At 49.1% G+C, this 26369-nt stretch overlaps 1 protein-coding gene across 2 annotated transcripts in view; it reads right to left on the reverse strand.

The window, feature by feature from the left end:
• LOC146805036 (interleukin-5 receptor subunit alpha-like) overlaps nt 1–24489 on the reverse strand; it is a 450109-nt gene extending 425620 nt beyond the window's left edge. For both annotated transcript variants that reach the window (XM_085620451.1, XM_085620452.1), the window contains exon 1: nt 24270–24489. The gene's annotated coding sequence lies outside the window, so the exon portion shown is untranslated. The remainder of the gene's footprint in view (nt 1–24269) is intronic.
• Between the last annotated feature and the right edge of the window lie 1880 nt (nt 24490–26369).

Here is a 26369-nt window from a genome sequence, read left to right on the forward strand (position 1 = left end):
CCCAGATGAAAAGTTAGGGATAGGAGGTGGAAGGTAAACACAGTGGGATGGCTATATGATCAGGAGTTATCTGATCTGGGAGGAGAACATCCCAATACTGACCCTGTTGAGGTCACTTTGGACCTGGACCTGGACGTACTGACTGTGCTGTCTCAGACAGGAGACAGCGCAATAGACAGGTCTGTGCCAGGTTGACACCTACATGACACCACCAGAATATGTCACCTCTGCGGGGGACTATGGGCCTGATTATGATGGTGGTTGGAAAGCCTCCGACTACTGATTGGAGGCTTTCCAACAACATGGTAGGTTTATAGTCCAACCGCCTTATTCTGATGATGGCGGTCGAAGTTAAAACTGGCTGGGGAATCTGACGCAGTTCTGATGGGCTCATGGAGCCTGTCAGTCAGTCAATCCATGTCGGCCTTTCTGACATGGATTGGCTGTTAGAAACTTACTTTGGGGGTACATAGCAGGGTCCGCTTAACCCCCTGGCCCTCTGCATTTAGCCCTGGGGAGCACCTATGGTGCTACTAATAAACTGAGATAAAATCCTAAACTTACTACTTTTGGTATTCACAGAAAGCATTTAGTAGTAGTAAAGTTAGGACTCCTAACTTTACTACTACTAAATACCTTCTGTGACTACCAAAAGTAGTAAGTTTAGGATTTTATCTCAGATTAGTTCTGTGAATCGTCCCCTGTATTTTTACAAAAGTCTTATAACTGTGCTTTAACGGTTTTAATGGTTGTTGGTAATGGCTTGGGTTCTGTGGCATTAATGTGAGATGAGTGATGAAAGTAGGTGGTAGCTTGGCACACAATTTATGTATGTAGTTATTCATAGAAGACATCATTGTGTGGTTTTAAAAGAGCGTACCGTTAACTGTGCATCTGCTACATGCATGCTTTAAATTGTAATATGTAATATTTAAAGACATGTAACACGTGTATGTTTGGTCATTAGAAATGCTACAAATGGGAGCCATACTATCATACCTGGGCACTAAATATCTTTTAAGAAGTATTTGTGCTGTAATATTTTCTATTAATAATATGGAAATCCTGCTGAACGGCTCAAGTGCTGCTAAAGGCATAGCACCTGTGCTGCGAAGCGCTTGGTAATATACTAGCCCTTATGAGAAGTACTTGTACTGCATATCACTCAAATAGCAGCTCTGCCGAGAAAAGCTGGTGTGGTGCGTTTTATAAACTTGGGGACATATTTACAGAGAAGTGATGGAGCGCTGCGTTAGCCTTCTTGGACTAATGCAGTGCTCCGCCACTTCTGAAATGTAAGGTTGCACCGTATGTGTGCTGCTTCGTGCAGCACACATAGAAGTTGCAACTTGTCATTTTTAAAATGATTGTTTATGTGCAGAAAGAGACACCTTCCTGTGCATAAACAATCACGCAAGGCGTTTTGCTGCTTTTATGTGTGCTGCATAATGCAGCACACATAAAAACAGCAAAAACAAGGAGAAATAAAGAATTTCTCCTCGTTGCCCGCTGTTAAGACCAGGTTTTCCCTGGTCTTAATTTTGGTGCTGCCGCTTATTTACCTCACTCTTCTAAATATGGGGCAGCGTCAAAATCAATGGGTGTTGCGGCTGAACACAACACCCTCTGCCCACCCCTTTCACGCTAAGTGTAGCGTGAAAGATTGCCTTATTTACAAGCCAGTGTTAAGCCACGCTGCCTTGTAAGTAAGGTGAAGCCCGTATCGCCACCACAAAGTAAAAAAACAGTGACATTCTGCTGGCAAGAGGGGCCTGTAAATATGCCCCAGGGTCTAGTGGCTCAGGGTACTAATGCACCCACTGCAGAGATCTGTGTCTGAATTTATGGCCACAGGTTTGAATGTCATCGAGGTCACTCAGAGTTTCATTCTACTGAAGTTGATACAATTAATGCCATGGTGTATGGACAATCTGCAAATGCATTTGTAATGTAGATATAAGATTACAGCTCTGCTCAGAAGCGTTAATAGTTGAAGTCTGCTCGTCTTTCTGTAATGGTGAGATGGTTGCTTCTTCATATACATTTGACAGAGTCAGCCTATGATTTGCTTGTTAGGATAATCTTATGGTATTTTAAAATGACACTGAATTTAAATTGTCAGTTCACTCACTCTCCATCCTGGAAAAGCATTTGAATAATTTGAGTGACTGTTGCATACAATTGAGCAAGGGTGGATTACAAATGTAATGCAAAAATCTAATGATTATCGACAGGTAAAGCAATGGCAATTCAAATTATGGCATGGTGTAACGGGAGAACATCAAGCAGCAGTATACTCACTGAATACTTGGTATTGGATGTAGGGGATACGCCTATAAGCAGGTTGCATAGGCGTTAAGGAGGTTGCATAGACATTTCAGAAGGGTGTTGACAGCTGGAGGTGGCACTGGACATTGTCGGCTAGGGCTGCACTTGGAGATGTTGCCTCTAGTAATACAAAGCTAGGCTTGTGCATTAGAGTACTCTGATCCATGCATTTAGATTTTTCATCATTTCCTCTGGGACTTTCAGAGCCTTAAGCAGCTTCCCTTGACATGTAATATCCAAGTGCTATTACCAGTATTTCTTATTGAATGCCATATTATATACAGCGATTGTAGTCTCATTACATTCAAAACTTTCAGAATCACATTCGGAGTGCTGTAATTGAATGTAATATTTTTAAGTCAAGCATCAGCACATGCGCTGTCTGCAAGACCTGCTGTAATCATTAAAACCACATTATTCCCGCCTGCTTCTTACCATTCGTTGACCCCCTTTTGCTCTTCTTTCCTGGCTGCTAACTGGTTTCAACAGCCAACACATCACTTCCTGTGAAGGCTAACAGCACCGGTAACGTACAGGTTCTTTACGCTGTGGTTCTTCATGTATTGTGAAGAACTCTTTTTTTAATTTTAAATTGCTGCATGTCGCTGTTTGCGAGTGTGTGGTTGTTTCGTCAGGTACTTTGCCTTTGCCACCGGTCACTGTTCTTCACATGTTTGCGCGTCTCTCTCACCATGTCTTCCTCTGCGAGTGCACGGTTGTTTCCTCGTAGAGTTTGCTTTAGTTTCTCCCGTGCAAGTGCCTTCTAACTTAACAAGGGGCATATCAACAACAACCGGCGATAATTATCGCTAAGCGCACTTAGCGCTAGGATAATTATCGCCGGCTAGCGTTGATTTTTATCGCTGAGATAGCGTGCTATTAGCAACGCTTATCTCAATAGCGATAAAAATCCTCACGCTAAGTAGCTAACGTGAGATTATCGCTGGAAACCCAGCGATAATCTCACGTTAGCTTGTTGATAGGGACAGACAAACTTAGCCATGATATCCTCCTTCCATAGGATATCATGGCTAAGTCAGTAAAATACCAGACGTAAAAAAGCAGCGTTAACCGTGGTTAGCGCTGCTTTTTTTGTCTCTAACAGGGTTAGCGATATTCTTGATAATAGGAGAAATGTCACTTAGCGACATTTCTCCTATTATTTTACTCTGGAAGGCCCCCTTTGCATCTCATTAGAGATGCAAGGGGAAACGTAGAGTAAATGGGTGCTAACATGCAAATTTGCATGTTTGCACCCTGTTGTTGATAGGGTGCTAGTTTTATCTCTGCTTTTTTGGCTTTTAAAGCCAAAAAAGCAGAGATAAAGCCCTTGTTGATATGCCCCATAGATCTCTTGCTGTTGTTTGCCTTTTAGGAAAAAAGTACTTTAATCCAGCCTACACTGGGGCCCCTTACTCTTACTTCTTAATCGTAAACAGTGATGTGTTTGTGTTTGTGCACGTCACCGTGCTTTTTTCAGCATACACTGAGCAAAACAACATGTATTTGGCTACCTACAGCTCAGCACAGGAACACGGTATTGTCTAGTAACAAATTTAGATTATGTTCACAGAGACTAAGTGAAGGAATTCACTAAACTAACATGAATTTCACCTTCCCAGAGCAGCAGCTGTTATTTCTGAGTGGGGCGTACAGAAAGAAATTCGTAAATAATTTATTAAAAACCCTGCATTAAACCCATCTTTCTTTTAAGGTTTTCTGAAAAGTATTGTTTTGGAAGTGAGCTTTATTTCCGAATCTTCCTTGAAGTAGCTCCAGGCGGATTATGGTGTAGACTCGTTCCCCTGGGATCTCCCCCTCAGTCTAGCTTTGTGTTGCTTCGAAATAAATAGTTCATATGAAAATGCCATTCTCTGACTAGGAAACTGCTTGAGGTCTGAGGAGGTCAAGAATGCCCCCTTTAAGTTGCAAACATTCATGTGCCTCACCTTGCCAGCTAGCCCTTTAAACTGTCTGCAGCCCTTTCATTGGTAAACCCAGAGCTGCCGTTCTCGCGGGCAGTGTGTATCTGCCGCAGCAAAAAGAACTTTACATTTCTTTGTTGCGCAGCCAACTTGTGATCTAAATTCCACCTACCTACTCCTGACTGAGTATTAACACTTTTCTCAAAATAAAGATTTACATTATCAGGCGTCTAATCCACTGCAGTCTTGCATGGACAGTTTTATATAGTCGCAGACGGGCGGTAAGTTTGAAGGTGCTGCATTGAATATCCTACAGCAATTGATGGGTGCTGGAGGAGGTCAGGGATGCGTCCTGACTCTGTTGGACACGGTCGCTCCCTCCTGCCCTGCTCTTCCCTTAACGCTGGCTGGGTATCGTTAGCGCTGCTACTGTGCCTACTTTGACTGAAGCATTATTTAACTGCGCCTCTGCTTGCTTGAATTTACTGTATCTCGCTAGCGCTGTGAGAGTGCCTACATCGATTGAAGCTTGTTATTTTTCACAGTGCCTTGCTCCTAGAGATAGCGCTTTGTCTGTCTGCTTGACTGTCTGCGCCCCGCTACTCACCACAGATTAATTATTTAACTATTTCTCCCCAACCCGGTCGGCTATTGCCTTTGAGCCGCCATTACCTGGGTTGTTGTTGTTGTGGCCGGAGCCCGCCCCCGACACCACGCACCCGCCTCCCAGCAGCTCCTCCCTCGCCCCTCCCCCTCCACTATCCTTATATGACAGATGCAATAGCGCGCAGCGTTCACGCGCAGCGATCGCGCCCCAGTCGCGCCGAAGGTGCGCCAAAGGTAAGCCCATCTACGCCCGTCCGCGCCTGGACCGCGTCCAGCGCCATACCCCCTGGTCCTCGTAATGCCCACCCCTCCCGCATTACTTACGATGCCACCACCCTCCTAGCCCTCAACCCCGGCTGTTCCCCCAACTGCGTCCAAGCCGCCCCTGGACACACCCATGGACCCTTCTCCTGCAACTCCTGCAAGTTCGACGGCACCAAGAACAACTCCTCATCCACGAACACAAAACATATAACCGACCCCAACCATCTAAAATGCATCCTACTCAACACCCGATCGGTCCACAGGCACGCCATTGACCTCTGGAATCTACTAGACACCATCTCTCCGGACGTCGCCTTCCTAACAGAAACATGGATGAATGCCTCTTCAGCCCCAGACATCACCATTGCCATCCCGGAAGGCTATAAGATCATTCGCAAGGACTGTACCGGCCACACAGGAGGAGGCATCGCTATCGTCCATAAGAAATCCATCCGCATCTCAACCAGCTCAGACGTCAATCTCGCCAACTCTGAACACCTTCACTTCCAGATCCACACCGACCCCAAGACCACGCTCAGAGGCACCCTCCTTTACAGACCACCAGGACCCCGCACACAATTTAGTGAAGACATCACGGACTTCATCACTCCACACGCGCTCCCCTCCGAGGAGTACATCCTTTTGGGAGACCTCAACTTTCACCTTGAAAAGAACAACGACCGCAACACCACCACCCTTTTGGACAACCTCGCCAACCTCGGACATAAACAACTTGTCACTACCCCCACCCACATCGCAGGTCACACACTCAACCCTATCTTCACCTCCAGCAAACATGTCTCCTTCAGCCACACCACAGCTCTCCTTTGGACTGACCACAGCTGCATTCACTTTACCTACAACATGCCAACATCCAACATCCACCCCCAACTCACTCTGCAAAGAAACTGGAACAAAATCACCATCGACCAGATCTCCTCATCGCTTCTGCAAAACCCCCCAGCCCACTCCTCAAACCCAGACCAAGCAGCCACCAACCTCACCCAATGGTTATCCAACAGCGCCGACATCCTAGCACCACTGAAAAAACGACAAATCAAACTAGGCAGCAAGAAGGCCTCCTGGTTCAACGATGATCTTCAGAAATCCAAGAAACTCTGTCGCTCCCTTGAGAAGGCCTGGAAAAAAGACCCAACCACCAGCACCAAGGACGCCTTCAAAAACGCCACCCGCATACACCACCAACTGATCCGGAATGCCAAGAAAGCCGCTTTCAAGAACCGACTAGATAACAACGCCCACAACAGCAAGGAATTATTCAACATCGTCAAGGAATTTACCAACCCCTCGGCCAACTCCAACGACATCACCCCCTCTCAAGCCCTCTGCGACTCCCTAGCCTCATTCTTCCACAACAAAATTGCAGACATCCACAACAGCTTCAACAACCGACCCAGAGACCAACCCACCCAACCCCCTGCAGGACCCCCACCCCCCCCGAATAGCCTCAATGACTGGAAGCCAATCTCCACTGAGGACACCATCCGTCTGATGAACTCTATCCACTCAGGATCCCCCACAGACCCATGCCCTCACCACATCTTCAACAAAGCAGACTCCGTCATAGCACCACACCTCCGAGACGTCATCAACTGCTCCCTCAAATCCGGCACCTTCCCGGAAAGCTGGAAACATGCCGAACTCAGCGCCCTTCTGAAGAAACCCACAGCTGACCCCACCGAACTCAAAAACTACCGCCCCATCTCGCTCCTCCCATTCCCGGCCAAAGTCATCGAGAAAGCGGTCAACAACCAGCTCGCCGCCTTCCTCGAAACCAACAAATCCCTCAACTCCTCACAATCCGGCTTCCGAGCCAAGCACAGCACTGAAACCGCCCTCATCGCCGCAACAGACGACATTCGAACTCTACTGGACAATGGAGACACAGTCGCCCTCATCCTCCTCGACCTCTCCGCAGCCTTCGACACGGTCTGTCATAGCACCCTTTTACAACGCCTCAGAAACGTCGGAATCCAAGGAAAAGCACTGGAATGGATCACCTCGTTCCTCACCGGAAGAACCCAGAGAGTCCGCCTTCCACCATTCAAGTCAGAGGCCACTGAAGTCATCTGCGGCGTACCACAAGGATCTTCACTCAGCCCCACCCTCTTCAACGTATACATGAGCCCCCTCGCGGTCATCGCACGCCAACATAACCTCAACATCATCTCCTACGCCGACGACACTCAACTGATCTTATCACTCACCAGAGACCCTAACACCGCCAAAACCAACCTGCATGAAGGAATGAAAGAAGTAGCCGAATGGATGAAACACAGCCGTCTGAAACTGAACTCAGACAAAACAGAAGTCCTCATCCTAGGCACCTCCCCCTCCGCCTGGGATGACTCTTGGTGGCCAGAGGCCCTTGGAAAAGCACCCATCCCGACAGACCACGCACGGAACCTGGGCGTCATCCTGGATTCCTCACTCTCGATGAACAGACAAGTCAACGCCGTTTCTTCATCTTGCTTCAACATTCTTCGCATGCTCAAAAAAACATTTCGCTGGATCCCCACCGAAACTAGAAAAACAGTCACCCACGCTCTGGTCACGAGCCGACTGGACTACGGAAATACCCTTTACGCCGGTACCACCGCAAAACTCCAGAAAAAACTCCAACGCATCCAGAACGCCTCAGCTAGGCTCATATTAGACATCCCGCGTAAAGAACACATCTCTGGTCACCTGAAAAGCCTCCACTGGCTCCCCGTCAATAAGAGGATTACTTTCCGCCTCCTAACCCATGCACACAAAGCACTCTACGAAATCGGACCCGAATGCCTCAACACACGACTATCCTTCTACACCCCCCCCCGCCAGCTACGATCCTCCAACCAGGCCCTTGCCACTGTACCTCGCATCAACAAAACCACCATGGGAGGTAGATCATTCTCCTACCTGGCAGCTAAAACCTGGAACTCACTTCCCACTCACCTTCGCCTTACTCAGAACCACCTAGCATTCAGAAAGCAACTTAAAACATGGATATTTGACAAGTAAGTCCCCACCCTTCTTCAAGCGCCTTGAGACCCTCTGGGTATGTAGCGCGCTATATAAATTTATTGACTTGACTTGACTGACATGCGGTGCATGCATTTCTACCGGTGGCTGTCGGCTTTCTGGCTGCGGAACTCTCTCCTGTTGTTGCTGGATACCCCGCCGCAGGCGCTTGGCTGGCCTCCTGTAAAATACCCTCCTGCTGCATTGTGTCCCAATGACATGAACCCCAAGCTCTAGGTGGACGTGCAGAGCACCTGCAGGAGGGAATATGAAATGGACCAAGTAAAAGGCGAAAGCCTTCTGCATGGTTGTTCTGCCCTCTGAATAGTGATATTTTACTGGTATCTGATTAACCCCCACACTTTGCCAACTACCCAACTTTCCATCATTGTATTCCTCACCATAAATAAGCCAACGTACACTTTTGTCTTGTGGTGGTCATTTGTTGGCCACAGTTTTATTAGGAATACACACACATATATATTGCATATCTTTGCGTATCATGCCAGAAATCATTATTGGTGAACTGCCATATTTGCGCAATGCCTCATTTGCGTTTCATTATATATTGCATTTGCATAAATCACATGTACATTGCCCAATAGCAGATTAGACTAACAGTTTGTTGTGTAGGTTATTTGCAGGCTTGTATAGTCTCTTGGCCCCACTGGGTCATTGCCTCGTTTGGTTGGGTTTGCCCTCTCTTTATGCGGGGGGGTGTAGCTTCAGTACCGGAGTTAGGCCACAACTCACTACCTTGTCCGACTCTTGTTGTGCCCTGCCATCCGGCGGGGGCTGGGCAGCGAGCACCGTCTCCGTTTACTACCGCCTTGTGGTAGGCCAACTCACCATGCCGTAAGGCATCCCAAAGTGAGTGGTCCTACACACCGCCCTTAGGCCTACTCACCCAGCTGTGAGGCATCCCAAGGTGAGTGGTCCTATTCCGGCACACCTCACTCCGTTGTGCCTCCGTACCAACCATTATCCCCATAGTTTCTCGCCACGCCGTCAGGGAGGCTTATGTCTTCCAGCGGCTCCCCCCTTTCTTTCCTTCTTAGGCCATTTCATCTGCAACCTGCTAAAGCCATTGCATCCGCGTTATGAACGAGTGCCCACCACCCACCACACCAAGCGTGGTCTCCGTTCTGCCGAGGTAATGATAACATGTCACTCTGTTGCTTGGCTGCGGGGGAAACGCACCTCCACCCTCCCCCCAACAGGCGCTGTGGTTTAGAGCAACTGGGACCTTACGTAGGTTCGGTACGCCCGTGACCGCCATCTACCCACAGCCTGTATCCCGGCCTCGGTCATCCCATGTTGCGCAGCTGTCGTGGCGGCCCCAATCCTGAATGAATGGGACCCGAAACCTGACAGTGGCAGCCATGCTTTGCTGAGTGTGAGGCGCATGATCGCGGTGAACTGGAATCTGTTAAGGTTTGTGCCGTCTCTATGCCTCAATAGGGGCCCTTCTCCGGCTGGTCGCACTGTCATGAAAGCGAGCAAACAGCACACCGCGCAGCAGTTCCTGTCCTCAATGCACCACAGCCTCACTACTGCCCCTCTGCCGGTTTGATCTGTCTTTGACCGCCTCAGTAGGATCTCTACTTCCCCTGTTTTAGGTGTGACATCTCCTGCCTGTAAGCAGCGTTTCGCTGGTCCTGTCCTTGAAGTTGCTACTAACTCTCTAATGCAGAAAACCCAGAAGAACACTGTGGAAAATGCTGCCCTAAACAGGAGGTGCTCGAAGTTGTCCTTTGCCCAGCTTTGTGTAGTGTATTGGGCGCCTGTTATCCCTCCTTGCGCCTTCTGTGCGCTTCCACCCCTTCATTGCCGCTTTGATGTAATGCGTGGTCATGGGGTCCAGCCCGGTTTCTAGCTTGGCGTAGTATGCCACGGCGGACAGGTGGGCTTGCGTCCATGACCTGGATTTCTGGGAGTTAAACGCCGTATGTATGAATTGTTCTGCTGCTCTGTGTGTTGCCCCCACATTGCCCAGAGACTGGATGCCCCCCACCCGCATTACAGTGCCAATATATGTCTGGTATCTCCTAGCGGCTTCTGGGGTGAGGGCCTGGCAGACCAGCTCCGATAAATCTACCCCGCCAGGTCCCACAGCTGGCCCGGGAAAGGGATCATGTCCTGTTCTGCGACAGGCGCCAGCTCCCTGAACTTTTCCATCTGTGCCCTGCAGAGGGCGTCCGCAACTTTGTTGTCCACCCCTGGTACGTGGCACGCTCTCATGTCTATGTTGCCTTCCAGCTGCAATTGAACCAATCGGCGCAATAATCGCAATGTATCTGGGCACTTGGCTGTTCCCTTGTTAATCGCCTGTACTACCCCTTGTTGTCGGACCATAGTGTCAGTTTCATACTCTGCAATTCTCGCTTCCAAACTGTGAGTGCGACTATGATAGGGAATAGTTCTAAAAAGGTGATATTGCTGGTTATGCCCGCCCTGTGCCAGCTGCTAGGCCACTGCCCTGCACACCATTTCTTGCCCAGGATTGCCCCAAAACCTGTGCTGCCGGACGCGTCTGTTTACAGCGCGATCTGTTTGCTAGTTACCCAGCCTTCCCTCCAGATCAGCAATCCAGTAAAGTCTGCTAGGAATGTATCCCACATCAATAGGTCTTTCCTGACTTTTGTCCCGAGCCTGATGTTGTGGTGCTTATGGGTGAGCCCACATGTTAACCGTGTCAAGCGCCTGGAGAATGCCCTACCAGCTGTGATCACCCTGGCTGCAAAGTTAAGCTTATCTTTGAGCCTCTGGAGGTCCCTCAGTATTGCCTTCTCCCGCCCGCAGAGGCTCCTAATTTCCTCCCTGAAATCCTCCACCTTCTCTGGAGGGAGCGTGGATGTTCCGGCGACTGAGTCTAGTTCTATTCCTAGGAATGTGATTTTTGTCGCCGGGCCCACTGTCTTTTCTGCTGAAAGGGGGATCCCTAGTTCCCCTGCCATATCTACAAATGCTGTCAGAGTGTTGCCGCACTCAGCTGATGCCGCGGAAACAGTGAAAAGGAAATCGTCCAAGTAGTGGAGCTTCCCACCCTAGGGATGCCTGACGTGTAGTGCCCATTCAATAAAGGTGCTAAATAATTCGAAGTAAGCACACAAATTGGCATTGCTTTGTCGAAATAGAGGTCTACCTCCCATTGGAACCCTGATAGGTGAAAGCTCGAGGGGTGAACTGGGAGTAGGCGAAAGGCTGACTCGATGTCCACCTTCGTCATGAGAGCCCCCCAGCCTGTTGCTCTAACTAGGTTGATGGCATCGTCTATCGTGGCGTAGTTCACCGAACAGACCTCTGTGTTGATCCCATAGTTTACCGAAGTACCGTCTGGGAATGACAGGTGGTGAATTAGCCGGTATTGTCCATGCTTTTGTTTGGGGACTACCCCTAGCGGAGAGTTCACAAGTTCCTTGCTCATGTGAGAGGGGAGGGGGCCCTATATTCTACCCAAAACCCTCTCCTTCTCTATTTTCTTTGTCACTATCCCTGGGTGCTGCAGTGCTGATTTTAGATTTCTGGCACTGCCAGGCGGGAGGGGGCCTGTAAACGGGATGGGGAAACCCTCTTCGAAACCGTGAACTAGAGTCTCAGCATCCGTCTTGTTGTGGTAACTGTTGGCTAGCTTGCGCAACAGGTGCATGTTGATGGGGGACCATGCTAGCCTGTACTTTTGGAACCCCATTGTCCCCCCGTGCCCCCCGTGTCTGACTCACTGTTTCTATTTCTCTTTCCTGTCTCTTTTGTGATCTTTCCTGCGTTTGCACCTATGCTGCCGGGTGACCCCCCACCCGCAGGAGGAGCAGATATGATGGAATTTGCATGATGTCCCGTAGGTACATTTGTCCGCTTCGAACTTCCAGCGGATTGCTGGTGTCCCGTTGTTGTGTGGTGCTTTCAACGAGCTGAATTGCTTGGGTTTTTGAAAAGGCCTCCCCTTCCCCTTGGGTAAGGACCCCCGAAAGGACTGATTGTTTCTTCCTGCCCATGACTTGGCCTCCCTGGCTACCATCATTTTGTGAATGAATCCCGAGACATCCTCCTCATTCCACTCCATCTCCGGGTGTGTTTGTATTTTTAGCCGAAACTCTTCATCGTATTCCAGCCAAGCATCGCCCAGGAATTGTCTCTGCACATTATGGATGTTGGCTTCGTAAAGGCATAGGTTGGCTGCGCAGCACTATTATGCAAGCCATTATGCGGAATGCGTCTTGCCAGTTAACAAAGTTTCTCTCCTTACGCTCTTTCCTTCTTTCCCTTTTATCCTCCTCCTCCTTATTGCAGGTGGTCAAGTCAAGACCCTCTAACTGTATCGCCAGCAATGAAAATATAACAATGAATTCCTTCCTCCAAATTCTTTCCTTGACCGCCAGCAGTATGAGGCTAGCTAGCCCTGTGGCCTTGGTGGTCAATGACGCTGGACCAGGTGAGGGCCTTGTATAAGCATCGGGTGCCACTGTTCTGGTGGGAGGAATGGTTGCTGGCGTCGTGCTTCTCCAAGCCACTGTGGGTGATCCTACCTCACCCCTAACCCCTAAGCGTTGCTGACGCGCCTGGCCTGGGTCTATCAGGTGCCATGGTAACCCCGAGGTCTCCTCCTCCGCCTGTGCTCCTCTGACCCCCATTCCCTGCGCGCTTCCTTGCCGCTCTTCTGTCTGTGCTCCTGTCGCCTCTACTCCCTGTATTGCTAAACCTTTTAGTAAAAGTGGTGCCATAGTTTTGAAGCATTCTTGCACAATTGCACTGATATGCTCCCCACTCGCCGCTGTGTCCGTGGTCCCCCTGCTTGGTCCCGCCGCCGCCATGCTGGCTACAGGTGGCTGGACCTTCAGCTGGGGGGCCTTCTTGGGAGCTGCTGCCTCTGCGAGCTTGGCTGGTGCCTTCCTCTGTCTTTTGGCCGCAGGTGTGCTGAGTACGATCTGCTGCTGGTGGCTTGACCCTTCCCCAGCGTCCTCCAGCAGATGGGGCTGAAGCCAGTCGCTCCCTTGGACCTCTGATGCTTTCCGGATCCTCCGCAGCAGGTCATTAAGATCCTCCTGCTGCTTTTTGCTCCCCTTCTTTGCCATTTCTTGTGTTGGCCCGGTAGCTTGCTTGCCGGGGAAGCTGTACAACCTAGTCGGGATGCTGCTGAGCTTGCACTCTTTCGGGTGCTCCCTCTGCCGGCGTCGCTGTAATTGCCAAAGCGGGGTGCTGTCACAAAATAATGCACCAAGTCAGGATGTATGTCAGCCCAAAGCGGGTGCTGCCGCTGATGTATACACCAACTATGGGAGTGCCCCTTCGGAAGGATTCACCCTAACTGTATTCCTCACAATGCCTGTTTTGCGTGTCCTTTCCTGGGACACTATCCAATGTCAGCTCCCTGAAGTGTTACAAAAGGGGGTGGTGATGGACGGAGCATCAGAACCAATCAAACACTCACACTCAGTCAACAGATCTGGGTTTGATCCATCACCGTTCTTTAGCCCACTCTGCCACCCCAGTTCAGACATGGCCATATGCAAATCAGTCTGACCCTGTGCCTCATGGGAACAGTCCAGCCCGAACTGCCAAGCCATGCCTTCCCTGGACCGGAAACAAGCTTCCTAGGACCGGTTTCTGGCATTTCAGCCTTCTTCAGCCAGGCTTGCTTGAATCCAGTGGCAAAGTGAGCAAGGGACTCACGTCTGAGCATACCCTGCCAACTTATGGCAAACAAAGCGGTACAAAAGGGGGTGGTGATGGACGGAGCATCAGAACCAATCAAACACTCACACCCAGTCAACAGATCTGGGTTTGATCCATCACCGTTCTTTAGCCCACTCTGCCACCCCAGTTCAGACATGGCCATATGCAAATCAGTCTGACCCTGTGCCTCATGGGAACAGTCCAGCCCGAACTGCCAAGCCATGCCTTCCCTGGACCGGAAACAAGCTTCCTAGGACCGGTTTCTGGCATTTCAGCCTTCTTCAGCCAGGCTTGCTTGAATCCAGTGGCAAAGTGAGCAAGGGACTCACGTCTGAGCATACCCTGCCAACTTATGGCAAACAAAGCGGTACAAAAGGGGGTGGTGATGGACGGAGCATCAGAACAAATCAAACACTCACACCCAGTCAACAGATCTGGGTTTGATCCATCACCGTTCTTTAGCCCACTCTGCCACCCCAGTTCAGACATGGCCATATGCAAATCAGTCTGACCCTGTGCCTCATGGGAACAGTCCAGCCCGAACTGCCAAGCCATGCCTTCCCTGGACCGGAAACAAGCTTCCTAGGACCGGTTTCTGGCATTTCAGCCTTCTTCAGCCAGGCTTGCTTGAATCCAGTGGCAAAGTGAGCAAGGGACTCACGTCTGAGCATACCCTGCCAACTTATGGCAAACAAAGCGGTACAAAAGGGGGTGGTGATGGACGGAGCATCAGAACCAATCAAACACTCACACCCAGTCAACAGATCTGGGTTTGATCCATCACCGTTCTTTAGCCCACTCTGCCACCCCAGTTCAGACATGGCCATATGCAAATCAGTCTGACCCTGTGCCTCATGGAAACAGTCCAGCCCGAACTGCCAAGCCATGCCTTCCCTGGACCGGAAACAAGCTTCCTAGGACCGGTTTCTGGCATTTCAGCCTTCTTCAGCCAGGCTTGCTTGAATCCAGTGGCAATGTGAGCAAGGGACTCACGTCTGAGCATACCCTGCCAACTTGGCTGCAATTGAAGACTCGGTTCCTGCGCGCACGACAAACCTTGCTCTGCGTGCTTGCACTTACAAGCTGCCTCCTTCTCCCGAACGCTTCTTGCGTCCGCTGTTCCTTTAAGGGGGTGTGAGCTGCCCCCGCGCTCATTCTCTCGCGCATCAGTCGCCACGGCTGTTTCGACACACGGCCCGCTCTCGCTGCCGGGTCCACTTTTGCTCCGCTTAGCAATCGGCCTGGGCAGCTGTTGCGTGCGGGACAGGCTTGGGGACCCCACTGTGCCGGGTAAAATGGACCTGCAGCACCGAAGCTCGCTGCCGCCAGCGCAGGGTCGCTGCCTCCGTGGGACACCTGCTTACCCCGGTAAGATGCTCGCTCACCCCCAAACTCACCTGGTGATGTTTCAATGGCCTCCGATCATCTGCGGGGTGCTCAGTTGTCCGTGGTGCTGTGGTGGCGCTGGGGTGGGCTCCCGGTCATCCTCGCCTCTCCAGACTCCGCCTGGGATGTACTCCGCTGAGAGTCGCCAGCCAGCTGCCATCGGCTCCAGTTGGCGAACGGCTGTGATCCGGTCACTCGGATGGGCCGGGGTCAGGCACCCAGCCGTCCTCTGTTGTCACTGCAGCAACGGCGCCTAGGGGAAATGGGATGGGCACCCAGTCGTCCTCTTCGTCACTTCGCTAGCAGTAGCCCCTTGACAAAGGCTTCGCCGTGCAATCCAACCGGGTTTCGACACAAAACTTCCTCGCCGATGCTGCTCCCCCGCTCCAAAAGATAGGAGCTTACCTAGGGAGCAGTCCTTATATTCCCCCCCAGCGCTTTCCCGCCCTGACCTGGTTTCCCTCTATTGGGGGTTTGTACTGCGCTCGGGCCAATATTGGCCGGGGGGGGCAGCGCCTCTCTGGCGGCCACAGCGGGGGGGGGGTGGGAGTTTTTCCCGCTCCTGGGCGCGTCTAGGCACAAAAACCAGTCCCGTCCAGGGCTCGGCATCGGTTATGGCGCCGGCCCTCGAGGCCCCCTTTGGGGGCGGCCTCTGCGAAATCTGCAGTTGCACAAGCAAGCCACTGCAGTTATAAATCAGCACGTTTCTAGATGTGCACGGCTCCTAACAGAGAAGGTCTCTGCGTAGAGCTCACAAGATAGCAATAGCTTTTCTAAAGAAATGGCTTTCTTTTTGAAAGCCACAGATGTCTATAACAGAGTTGCTCTACTGCTTCAGACATTTTAGTTTCAATCCATTCCGCAGTTAATGCATTTCATCCTTTCATTGGTGCTTCACGGAAACATTCTTGCCTACTCTGTCAGAACAGGATATGAAACAATAGTTCTAACTACATCTGTTTTCCTGTGACTCTACTACGGTGTACCTGCACAGAAATCGTCAATTGTTTGAAATTGTAGGCAAGACTCAGTTAAAGTGCCAGAATTCAACCCCGCTATCCATAATCATAAGGTCGCGGTACTCATTGGACTGATGACATAATTCTGCGCTCATATCGCGCCGAATTTCTAAATTGATATTGCGTATGTGTGAAATCGAGATACGAGCGGCTGCATGGTGTAAGACACTACACCGCCGCGCATATGTGCGCTCAGACATGAAAATGCAAGTGATGTAGCTCATTAATAGCCGTTAAAATAAAGCATCTCCAGATGATAGAACCCCCATATTATTGATGACAAACTCATAGGTGTTTGATGCAAACGCGGAAAAAGAAGTGACCACTCACTCACTTTCATCCCATGCCAATAATCAAAACATGTATCATTATCTCATGTTGGCAAAGATAACTAATAAGGCCTAACATGAAAAGGTATGTGGACACAGAAGACCTCAACTGATAACCAAACAACGCTGCGGCAGTAATACTGTGCATGTACAGTGTAGTTAAGGGTTTGTATATGATGTTATGGCATCACCAGCGACCTCAAATACACCCATAAGCAAATACTGAGTATATCACATGTATTTCAATACTGACACTCAACCAGTGACTCACCCTAGGGAGCAACCATAATTCTCTTAAGTTTCGACTAAGTTAGGAGTAGTCAAAACAATATATAATAAGGCGTCACCGGGTGTCTAAGTGCCAGACATAAATTGAAGTGCTAAAGGGCGACCCATAGAATCTCGTCATTGAGACCAATAATGTCACTTTTTAGTTTATGCACCCACCATTGCTCTCGTCTAAACAGGTAAGTGGTCAGGTCAGTGATGTGTGATGGAATAAACGGTTTTTCAAGTACTGTCCACCTAAGGTCTTGTGGGCTGTGATGAACTGTGAGAAAATGATTAGTCAGTTTGGTTGAAGCCTTTCTGCACCTGATGGTGCTCTTATGTTCAAGAATGCGGGTTTTGACTCTACTTGGGGTCATCCCCACATAACGAAGAGTACAAGGACAAGTAATCAGGTAGAGCAGATTGTCACTGTTACAGTTCGTGTGGCTCATCACTACCCAAGGTCGCGGTGATTCAGTATCAATCTCTGTAGTGTGGGTTGTATGTGGACACGCCGCACAGGACCCACAGGGAAAATGACCCTGTACAGGAGGTAAACCACACAGGGTATCTTGCAGATTCATCTTGTTGTGCAGGTACACCGTAGTAGAGCGCAGGCACGGCCGTATAGGTGCCCAAAGCCGGCCCCTGCGCGTTTGGTCTCCGCATCGGGCCGATTGCATCCACCTGGTCTTGATCAGTAAGGCCCGGCGCATTATATAAGCAGGCATAGTCCCCGGTTTCAAGTCACCTCCGGTCACCGGCTCAAGGAGACACGGAGTACCGACGGATAGGTGAGTTGACCGATGGGTTTGTCTTCTTAGTTGTCCCTCCTAGTTTTTCCTACTCAGGCTGGAGATTGTCTCCTACTAGTGTGGTTATTTTAAACAGAAGATATTTGTTTCTCACTTGAGCTGTCTGTGGATGGTCTTTGTAATATGTGTGAGCCATTTTGGACTATCTAGTGGGCTCAAGAAATAGTTCTGTCTAGTACCATGGAAATAGTGTTCCTTAAAGGTTCTATATGTGTGATGAGCCTTATATAACTCTGATACACTGTTTGATGACACAAAGGAGTACTCCAAGAAAGTTATTCAACATGCCTGTGGCTTTCGCTATAGGTGTGTTTCCTTCTTGACAATTTTTTTGTAATGATGTGTGCCCCCTTTAGATTCCCTGTTTGTAATTTTGCTCTGAATTACATTCCTATGTGATCCTTTGATGTGTTCAAAATACCCCTGGACAGTTTTAGGACATGTTTTGTTAGCGACATTGTACACCGTTAATTTGCAGAGTGGTGCCCCTTCCTGAGCAGTCGCCAGGTAGAGGTGGAATTGCGTACCCAGCAGTTGCGGGTAAGAGATTTAATTTAATATTTTTCTTCACAGAACCAATTTCACATCACTGGGTGCAGTATTATTTTTGATTACATATTTGTTTGACTCTTTTCTATGGGTAAACTCTTCCTATTTGTAACAGATGTACTGAGGACAGAGTCCTTTCTTGTATCCTTTTGAGTTTTCATCACTTACACATTCTTCGCAGCAGCACCAATATAGGTCCTGATGAAAACCATGCCCACGATTGGGCGACATGGCTGAAACATGTTGACCACTATTCTTCACCTCACCAAAGCGGTTTAAATCCATACCGCTGGTGCACTGTTTTTAATCCTGGCAGCGGGTATCTCTGAATAAACTATTTGACTGTATGCCCCCTAGCTAGTCTTAATCTCACTGTTCTCACATTACTGTTTCTTTGCGCTGCGCCCTCACTCACACAGTTCGCTCTTCATTTGTGGATTTAGCATATCCTATCTAATCTCAAAACATCCCTGAGCTCCTCTCTCTCAATTAGGGGGTTGTAGCCCTCAAAGGAACTAGGTTTTTCCTTTGGGAGGAGAATCCCATATGATGAAGCATGTCACCTTCGGTGAGTGAGGGATTTCTTCCTAAAAAGGGATATGCCCATGGCTATTGCTGTGGTGTGTAGTCTTTGGTTCTGTGTTGTGATTATTACAATCATCCAGTAGTGGTTCACCACACTCTCAGATTATTTTGTTGTTTAGACCCAAGGATTTCATACTGTTTTATAAGTAACTGTTCATATTGATCTCGAAACTCTGCACTCCAGAGCGACTAAACTAACCCAGAGCATCCATAGCTCCATTCTGGACCTTATAAACCTCCTTCACCTGGCCGAGCTCTCCCTTGCTAACCTCAAGTCACCTCATACCTCCCCCCCACCGATCACAGAGCCTCCCAAGCATCCACTCCCGCTACCTCTGAGACATCTTCGCCCGCACAAACAACCTTGCCACCTCTCAAAGGAGGAATCCCAAGCTCTCGCACTCTCCTACAACTCTACCACCGCCACCTCTAATCCTCTAGACCTTATAAAAAACGAAATCCTAGTCATCCTCCGAGACCACAACTCTGCCCAAGCCACCCCTTGTCTACTAGATACAAGTCCTGGACAACCCATCAGCACGGTCACCATCAACTCCAACAGGCCACCTACCCTCCATAACAGAAGTGTGATGAAAAGCAACCTCGCGCCTGTAGTCCTGACCGTCCAGATCCCTGACACCCCCCCAGACTCCCCTTTATCTGGTCTCTTAATCAATTGTTGTTCAGAAGTCAAGCATGCCGCTGATATTGCTGACCGATCCTGAACAAAATCTTAGACCTAGCTATACTAACAGAATCTTGGCTCAATGAATACTCCTCCCCTTGCCTGGACTTATTAGTCCGTCCCAATTACAACATCTCCAGACTGGACAGACATTCCAACAGGAAAGGACGAGGCATTGCCTGCATCTACCGATCCTCCCTCCTTGTCACGGAACTCTTGGCGGACACCACTGACTCTTGCGAATACCTGGCACTCTCCATTTGCAGCAACTCCTTACATCTTTGCAACTTGCACATTTTTTACCACCCTCCAGGCTCCAACGACTCTTTCACCGATCACCTCTTGGAAATCATCACAACTAAGATTTCCTCCAATGCCAAAGAGATTTTCCTGGGTGATTTAAACCTCCACTGGAATGACACTAAAGATCCCTACATCAATGCCATCAAAGACCTCCTAACCGACCAAGCCCTGACTCAAGCCTGCTCTCTGCCAACCCACTCAAAAGGGGCCATCCTTGACTGGATCATTTCTAAGGAATCCTCAGTCAAGCTTATCTCCATAGACCCATGTGCCTGGTCTGACCACCACTCCATCTCCTTCATTTTACCTGGGACCCGCAAGACTAAGACACCGCAACCGGTGATTCCCAAACGCTGGACCAGAGACACTAAGAACCTTGACCTTATGGAACTTGAGGCTCGCTGCAAATCTGACCTCCTCCCCCCCTCGCATATAACCACGGTCAGCGACCTAAATGAGCATTACTCGTCATCTGTATCAATCATTCTGGACGACCTCCAATTTACAATTGTGTAAATCTTGGGGCCCCCTAGGCTCTAAAAAAGGATGGGGGCAAGCGTAGGAAAGAACCCGGGCTCCTCTGGCCCTTTTTCCTGTCGTGGCCCCTTGAAGTAAATATGCCCCTAGCACTGTGGAGCCACACGGGGCTTGGAAACGAATATGCCAAGTGTTAGAGCCTCATGGGCTCTGTAAACAACTATGCCCCCTTTCGTTACAGCTGCCCTCTAGCAAGCGGGGCAGCTGTAGGACTGGTCCATCTGGTAGGCGCTCGGGCCCATCTGGGCACTCCTAAGTAAATAAGAACGGTGGAGCGGCCCGCTCTCTGGCGGGACCGCTCAGGACCTGAGCCTCGACCGGCACCACCCCGCCCCCTCGAGCCCTCACTCACCGGCTCTGGGGGCAGGACTTCAGTCCAGCTTCTGTTTTTTCACCCGGGCCCCCTCCTGGGACCTGGGACTCCTCTCGCTGCACACGTGGGGCTCTCTCTTCCCTATGAGAGCCCCACCGGAAATCCTCATCGGCACGCGGGGCTCCCTCTTTGCAACGGGAGACCCGTAGGGGCAATGGCCGAACTCTGGGTCGCCTTCCTTCACCCGGGCCCCCTCCGGGGACCCGGGACTTCTCCTCCTCTCACTAGCGGGCCTCCCTCCTCCTGCGAGGAAGCCCCGCCCACTGGAACAGTCTTGCCTTCCTTCCGGGTCGCGCTGGCAGCGGCCCGGAAGAGGTTCCATTACGGCCCGGCCGCGGCGGTGATTTCTCATCAGTGAAATGCGGGGTGGGCTCCCGCTGAGGCACACAACGCGGGGTGGGCAACCGCACCCAAGATACTCACAACGCGGGGTGGGCACCCGCTAAATAAAGCGAAGTCGCGGGGTGGGCACCCGCGCACCATCAAAATAATTAAATAAGCGGGGTGGGCACCCGCGATGATGCTTAATAAGCGGGGTGGGCTCCCGCGATTAAAATACAAAAAAATAGGAGGCCATGCATGGTGGCACCCGGTCGATTACGGCAATGTGGGGGGAATCCCTACGCTGGGCATTCCCTCCGGAGCAATGGGCAGCTTGACGCTGCGAGGCTTTAGCACTCCCCTCTCCTAGGGGAATTAAAAGAAAGCGCACACGAGGCGCTATATGCAGTCCCAGTCCTCAAGGCCCTGGAATATAAAAAGCAAACCGCTCACAGGGCGCACGGAGCGCCCTAGCTCCAAAAGCACAAGTCCTCAGCAATCAAAAATAATAAGTCCTTAGGAATGAAGGGCAAGGATAGTCTAACAACCATCCTCAGGCCAGGCAGGAGGGTCCAAAAGAAGTCCTCCAGCATCCAGGGCATCCAGGGACTGGACAGGGCCCAGGGAGGCAAGCCTTCCCCTGAGCCCCAGCAGCAGCACGCCCCTGGTAGATTCAAGTACACAAACAAGAACATTTTCTTGGGGTCACAGCCCCTTCTTTTATACACACATTTCCCTTTGTGACAGCACAGGCAAGGGGGGAACCAGATACAACTGGTTCAGGAGCACTTGAGCACTTTGTTTTGCTCAGCCCCTCTCTTCTATTCACAGGACAGGCCAGGGACATCAGACGCACCACGGGGGGTGGAGCCAGCATTGTGGAGGGAAGGCCCTGCTCTATTCAGGTCCCAGGTGCAACTCCTCCCTCCCATCTACATGCAGATCTCTCCATTCACCACCGGGCAGACTCACCCTGGCTCGTGGATTTCCCCAGCCCTGTCACTCAAACTCCAGACAGGCAATTCACATCATACAGCACACAGACATGCCAACCTCTAGAAGTGGCACTTCTCCTATAGTTATAATAAATCCGTGCACATCCTTGCGTAGCATTTATTCTCACGAGTTCGCACATACCAAACTCGCCCCTGCACTCCTCTCACATCAGGAACTACCATGGACACACATATCCCCCATGCATTCCTACGGGAGGGCAGGCCAGACTCACTACATGTAACACAGAGCGCATGCACTTTATACTGGGACACAGTGCTAAAGTGCCTAGAGGCCTAAAACTACTAACACTACATAGGGGAAAAGGCCAGGATAATTGCAAAAAGTTTAGGGGTGAACCTGCCAAAAGGGCCAGGTCCAACATGGTTCAATAGTTGTACCTCGGTAGGTAATTGCTGTGCTACTATCATATCTTGGTGGTACTCTAGCTAAAATATAGGTGGTGACTAAAATAGACATTTAACTGCTTCCATAACTGCTGTGCTTTTCTTGAGCCTGCACTCATTGCTCAGTTCTTAACTTCAGTGACCTCACTTCCTGCTATGTTCCCAGTTTTATAAAAGTCTTGTGGCATCATTTTCTGGGACCTCATCAGGTTCAAGGTCATATGATGTCACTTCCTTTGATGTCATTGGGGTGAAAGGGCATGGAATGCCACTTCTACTATCCCTGACTGAAAAGTCTTAGACAGAGTGCGCACTACTCATACACTCAGAACATTAGTGTTTATAATCAATGAATTTGAACATCAATCCCGGAGTTTGAAGGCCAGCTCTGGAAATATTGTTTTTTGACATGGTCGATAAAATAAAAAAAGATTAACATTGTACCTATGTTTACTTATAGGTTGCCCCTGATGAAGGGTGATGTTGCACCCGAAATGCATTGTGAATTATGATATCCACAACAGTAAGCAATTTGAATTGATGAATTCACAAAAGATTTGTTGAAGTTCTTCACCTGTGACTAAAACAAGATGGAGACCTGAATTTACATGAAGTTATTTGATTTGATTTTATGTAACTAAGGAATCTTTGGGGCTCATTTATGAGCCCCTGCGTCACTTTTGCGCCGCCGGTGCGTCACTTTTTGTGACGCACCAGTGGCATACAACATGCGCCATGTTGCGCCATATTTACAAAGTGACGCATCTAGGTAGATGCGTCACTTTGTAAACCCCTGCGCCACATTATACCTGCACCAGGTATAATGTATGCAAGAGGGGCGTTTTGACGCAAAAAAGGGTCGTAGAAGTGACGCAGTGAAATCTACGAGATTTCACTGCGCCACTTCTAGTGTGCAAATGCGTCAATTTCTTGCGCCTGCCTCACAGCAGGCGTAAGACTGACGCAGGCCCTTTCACATGGGGCTTGCCCCATGTGAAAGGACACATTGCTGGAGTTGCGTCACTTTTGTGACACACTCCAGCGATGCGTCACTTTTGCGCCTACAGATACGTCAGAAATACTGACGTATCTGTTACTCCTTGCGACATGATGCGTCATACTGTAAATATGATGCATCACTGGAGTCGCAGGGAGGGCGCAGTGAAAAGTGGCGCATCACTGTTTTCACGCAGTGATGCGTCACTTTTCATAAATGAGGCCCTTTGTGTGTACCAGATCACTTTGTTTATTTGTGAACATTATTGATGTTCAAATTCATTGATTAACATTGTAAACGCTCAATGTTCTGAGTGTATGAGTAGTGCGCACTCTGTCTAAGACTTTTCAGTCCTAGATTGATTGTTTCAATTTTGAATGGGTGGCGGGGTGAAACCACCCAGAGGGCGCACACCGACTTTGACAAATTGTGATTCTTTGAGAAAACAGGTTTACATAGCAAATCGAGTGCATTACCGCTGTTATATATCTCTTAACTTCTACTAACCCTGGCATTTTGGCGAACCTACATCCATGCTGCAGATCATGTAAGGAGCTCATATGGGCAATTATGTCCCATGTGCATTAAACGGGCAGGGAAAGTGAAAAGGAAGATGGCTGGTTTGCAAGAGGTAACTAGTAGAAATAGATTTGAGAAGTTGGCTTTCATGGCATGTAACCAGTTTACATTTTAACATGATTAAATCACTAATGTTTACATTTTAAAACACTTATGAAAAAAATTAAAAGTTCTGACTTCTGTTATGCTCCTGGCTCACCCCAACACAAAGCTCTACAAAGCTAACCCATGGCAGAAGCGTACACTACAAAGTAAGGGAAGACAACACACGATATGCACATGGGTAATTAAGTGTACTCACCAAAGTGGAGTTGTGTTTTTTAATTTTCTAAGGAATCTTCATCTGACATGCTGAATCGGCTCCTCACAATGCTCCATGGATGAGTCTGACCTCTCTTTAGCTGTAGGCATGTGACCGAGCCCTAAAGTAAGTCCCATTTACGTAGGAGGGCCAACGTTTCATCGCCTGTTTGTTTTTAGCTGCACCGCCAACGCCGCTACCCACGTACGGTACGTAGCACAGTTGAAAACACGTCAGAGCTTGCGGTCTGGGGTGGCGTAACACTGAAAATGGGAAGTTGATTTTATCAACTGAATCAGAGCAAGTCCCATATGTGAGGCCCTAGAGAGAGTTCAAGGCAGGTGGAAGAGCTTGCGGAGAGGGGACACCTTTTAGCGCATAAAAGACACTAGAACAATGGAAAAAAGCGTTAACAAAAATACAAGGTTTCATAAACGAAGTGAAAAACAACATCGGACACACATTCACAAAGGTCTTATGAAAGGGGGTAAACCTCATCACCCCTGAAAGACCACCGCTAGGACCTGCGTCCACATCACCGGACTGGAGCTGAGGAGGTGTAAGTGGCGGGCTGTAACACCCCCTGCGCCCTTTATCAGACCCCCCCCCACAGGGTATTGCAGCATAGACTACATAATGGAAATTGTGCAGCAAAAAAGGACATTTTACTGCATTATTGCGGCACGTTATCTTACACGCAATCATTCTTTTTCAGCCTTAAATCCGTTGGAACTCTTCCATCGGGACATTCCGCTTTGAAACAAGGCATGTTTGAAGTATCTGGGAGTGTTTGTTTGCAATACATTCCCTGAGGATAACATTCGGGAGAACAGGCAGGGCATTTGGAATAATGAGATACTGTGGCTGTGGTGTTTTCAGCATAATTATGGATTGGCACCAGTTGCCACATAACCCCACCATATGCTGCATAGTCTGCAAATTGTAACCAAAAAATTGTTTCTACCTCAGACGGATCTAAAGTTACAAAAATATGACCCCACATGTCCCTGTGCAGTGGAAGGTCCTTCACAAAGATTGACTGGTCGCCTTTAGTTGCTTACTGCTTTATTTAGGTGTTGAATTGGTACTAATAAAGTGAAATCGGTCCCAGGCAGTGTAACCATATGTAAAAATGACAAAATATGGAAGTAATGCTATCGCAACTTCTGCCACATAACGCCACATAATTTTCCTTGTGTGCCACATAATTTCATCACCCTAAACTGCATACTTTACAGTGGCCCTGAGCATAGGGTAAACTAAGCACAATAGTACAGGGTGGCTAGCCATCCTATTTTCTGTGAGATGTTGCTGGCTTGGGTCAGTTTATCCCATGTTCCAGATCCATCTGTTGTAGGACGTTAAATGTCACAATATTAGCCAATCAGGGATGATGCAGCACAGAAAGGAGTAGGAGAAGGAGGATATAGGAGCAGGAGGATGTGATGCATGGCGTGGATGGGCATGGTGGCTCGAGCAAGAGGTGCTTTTCAGCAGCCAACGTTTGGTTACACAATGGCTGGAAGGAGGAGCTGAAGAAACACAGGTGCCTTGCACAAAGCCAATGCAATGCTCTGTTGTCTCGATGATGGTTTTATGCCTGTTGTGCCTGGAGGACCACAATCTCAACATCAGTGTGATAATCTTGCACTAATTAACTTTTGATTCTTGTTGTTCTGTAGCTAGCAGCATTTCTGTTTTTTTGCTCATTGTTATGGATTGTATGTTAAGCAAATCAATTTTTAACAGTGGTAAGTTGTAGGAGAATTCACATGCTTCAATTATATTTTCACTATAGATGTGTAAGGAAGAAAGATTGATGGGGGTTACACGTTCTAGACTTACTCTGGAACCTCTGGTCGATGTTCCTTTTTTCCCGCTTACAAGTATGGAGGGGACAAATATACCTCATAACCGTCTATGACTCCAAAGGACACTGACTCCAGATTCTGAGTTTGGGATATTATTATAAAGCCAAGAAAAGTAGAACATGCAGACACCTCATAACGAGAGTGTAAAAATACATGGGTACTAATACAAAACCATATCTTCTAACAACATTAAGGCGCTGTAGGATGCACAAGATAACCAATTCCAAAT

Source organism: Triturus cristatus, chromosome 8, assembly GCF_964204655.1.
Source record: "Triturus cristatus chromosome 8, aTriCri1.1, whole genome shotgun sequence".
NCBI lineage: Eukaryota > Metazoa > Chordata > Amphibia > Caudata > Salamandridae > Triturus > Triturus cristatus.